Consider the following 3,784-nt stretch of genomic DNA (forward strand, 5'->3'; position numbering starts at 1 on the left):
AGGAAGCGACAGATCCCAAGGAAGACAACAGGAACTTGGAGGGCGATAATTCCTTGCTCAAGGATGACCTTAAGGCACGAGACTTGGAGAGATCCTTGCCTAGGTCAACTGAACCATTCTTCATCGATTTAGAGCCGGAGTTGGAAAACGAGGCAGTAGGGAAGGAAACTAGAGAATTCTCGGCTAAAAGTTCTACAGGAGCAGGGAAGCGACCGAAACCTTTCCCAAACCGGGGGAAAGCCAAGAAGAAGAAGGATGAGCCGGTAGACTTCATGGATATTTTTGGGAAATTGGAGATCAATCTACCATTCTTACAGGCTTTGAAATTGCCGGTGTTTAGCAAGTTCATCAAGAAATTTATAGCTGGGAAGGCTAGACCCAGTGGAAAAATTTTGATAGGCGAGAACGTCTCCGCAGTGATTAAAAAGCGGAGGATGCCTTCGAAGTGCAATGATCCAGGTATGTTTACTTTGCCCATCTCTATTGGTGATGTAAAAATTGAGCATGCTATGTGTAACTTGGGTGCATCCATAAATGTGTTACCACTGTCTATATACAAGAAGTTAGTAGGGGTAGGCATGGTGGACACAAAAGTTGTGATCCAATTGGCAGACAGGTCATGCATTTGTCCTGAAGGAGTGCTTGAAAACGTGATAGTGAAGGTACATGACTTATTGTACCCCGCTGATTTTCATGTGATTAAAATGAGTGATAGTGAGTCTGCAGAGTCTGGCGGAGTACTTTTAGGGAGACCTTTCCTACGTACCGCTAAGACTATCATTGATGTCTTTGATGGCACCATCTGCCTAGATTACAATGGGGAGAAATATACATTCAGCATCGATGAGGCGATGAAGAAACCTCTTGACGTTGAAAATTTGCATGCTATTGATGTTATTAACCCCTTGGTCCAGGAGTATCTTGAGACCGAATTAATGCAGGTACAGATCAAGAATTCCGAGATGAGTCAGGCCATTGATAGAGAAGTAGCCAGTTGGTGTGAAGCCATGAAGACGAGTGAGTTATCAGATGAAGAACTAGCTGAAGCGATTCTGGAATTCTGCACGAACCCGGAGCTAGCTAGATCAAGGAGGCCACCTTATGTGGCGAGCATGGAAAATTTTACTGAGTCTACGAAGGGAATAACAACTGAGTCGACAGAGAAAAATCCCTTACCCCAGGAAAAAGATGTCCCCAAGAAAGAGTTGAAAACACTTCCACCTGGGCTCAAGTATGCGTATCTAGAGGAGAATGAAAATTTCCCGGTGATTATTAACAGCAGCTTGACCGAGGGACAGGAAGAGGAATTGTTGAAGGTAATTCGGAGGAACAAGAAGGCTATTGGGTGGACACTATCTGACTTGGTAGGAATCAGTCCAGATCTGTGCATGCATCATATTAGGCTAGAAGAAGGAGCAAAATCCTGTAGGGACCCGCAACGCAAGTTGAATATGAACATGAGGGAAGAGGTGCTGAAGGAAGTATTAAAGCTACTATCCCTAGGAATCATTTATTCCATACCAGACAGTGAATGGGTTAGTCCAGTACATATGGTACCAAAGAAGTCGGGAATACAGGTGGTCAAGAACGAATAAGAATGAGTTGGTCCCCACTCAACTTGTTACTGGGTGGAGGATGTGTATTGACTACCGGAAGCTGAACGAGGCTACTAAGAAAGATCACTTCCCGTTACCTTTCATTGACCAGATGTTGGAGAGGTTGGCGGGCAAGCAATATTTCTGTTTCCTGGACGGATATAGTGGGTATTTTCAAATCTACGTGGATCCCGAGGACCAGGAGAAGACAACTTTCACGTGTCCCTTTGGAACGTATGCTTACAGAAGAATACCGTTTGGTCTATGCAATGCGCCAGGCACTTTTCAGCGGTGTATGATGAGTATCTTCTCGGACCTCCTGGAGGATTGCATCGAGATTTTTATGGACGACTTCACTGTGTACGGGAATTCATTTGACTCATGTTTGGCAAGTTTGGATATAGTGCTGAGGAGGTACCAGGAAAAGCATTTGGTTTTGAATTTCGAGAAATGCCACTTTATGGTCCCTAAGGGAATTGTCCTAGGGCATGTGGTATCAGAAAGAGGCATGCAGGTAAATCAAGCAAAAATCGATGTTATCTCAAAACTGCCTTACCCGACGAATCAGAAAGAAGTGAGAGGATTCCTAGGGCACGCAGGATTCTATAGGAGGTTTATAGAGGATTTCGCAAGGATTGCTCAACCACTCACTCACTTGTTGCATAACGATGTTGATTTTGTATTCGATGAGGAGTGCAAGAAAGCTTTTCAGTTGTTGAAGGATAGATTAGTTTCTGCTCCCATTATCAGAGCACCAGATTGGAGTTTGTCGTTTGAAATAATGTGCGACGCAAGTGACTACGCAGTGGGAGCAGTGCTAGGTCAAAGAGTGGATGGGAAAAGCTACTTGATTTTCTATGCTTCGAAAACGCTCAATCAAGCCCAGAAGAACTACGACACCACTGAAAAGGAGATGCTGGCAGTAGTGTACTCATTTGAGAAGTTTCGCCCGTACTTGCTGGGGTCGAAGGTGATCGTTTTCACAGACCACGAAACTATTAAGTACCTGCTAGCAAAAAAAGGAGTCTAAACCGAGGTTAATCCGTTGGGTGTTACTTTTACAAGAATTTGATTGGGAGGTTAAAGACAAGAAAGGGACTGAGAACAAGGTGGCTGGCCACCTGAGTCGTATTTTTCAAGGTGAGACCGACGAAGCTATACCTGATGCGTTTCCAGAAGAGCATCTGTACTATGTAGGGAAATTTCCTAGACCTATCAGTTGGGAAAAGATCATGGTGTTAACAGGTCCAGGAGATTCTGAGAAGGGAAAATGTCATCTAAATGATGAGCCATGGTTCGCAGACCTGGCAAATTACTTGGTCACTGGAGAGGTGCCCAGTTCGCAGGAAATTTCCCGGGCCCAGAAGATGAAGCTCAAGAGCGAAGCCAAGTATTATTTCTGGGACGACCCGTATTTGTGGAGAATGGGAGCTGACCAGGTAATCCGGAGGTGTATCCCAGAGTGGGAACAGAGGGATGTGCTGAATCATTGCCATGCCCTAGCTTGTGGAGGTCATTTTGGACCTAGAAAAACTGCAAGGAAAGTGTTAGATAGTGGTTTTTACTGGCCTACATTGCATAAGGATGCGTTCGAGTTTTGTCAGAACTGTGAGAGGTGCCAACAGACAGGGGGAATCTCCAAGAGAGACGAAATGCCGCAAGTCCCAGTGATTGTCTGTGAGATCTTCTATGTCTGGGGGATGGACTTCATGGGTCCATTTCCGTCTTCATACGGGAATACATACATACTTGTGGCAGTTGATTATGTTTCGAAATGGATAGAGGCCAAGGCGACCACATCTTGTGAAGCTAAAGAGGTAGCGAAATTTCTTAGAGCTAACATCTTTAATAGGTACGGAGTGCCCAGAGCTATAATATCTGACAATGGGACGCATTTCCGTAACCGGACTATTGAAGCTCTAATGAGAAAGTACGAAGTTCACCACCGCCTTTCCACACCGTACCATCCTCAATCAAATGGGCAAGCGGAGGTCTCCAACAGGGAGATAAAGACGATACTGGAGAAGACGGTTAATCCGTCTAGGAAGGACTGGAGCAAGAGGCTTGGAGATGCACTATAGGCTTACAGGACAGCATACAAGACGCCTATTGGGATGTCACCCTACAGGCTTGTGTTTGGCAAAATGTGCCACTTGCCCGTGGGAGTAGAACACCTAGCATATTGGGCG

Source organism: Salvia splendens, chromosome 3 (assembly GCF_004379255.2).
Source record: "Salvia splendens isolate huo1 chromosome 3, SspV2, whole genome shotgun sequence".
NCBI classification, from domain to species: domain Eukaryota; kingdom Viridiplantae; phylum Streptophyta; class Magnoliopsida; order Lamiales; family Lamiaceae; genus Salvia; species Salvia splendens.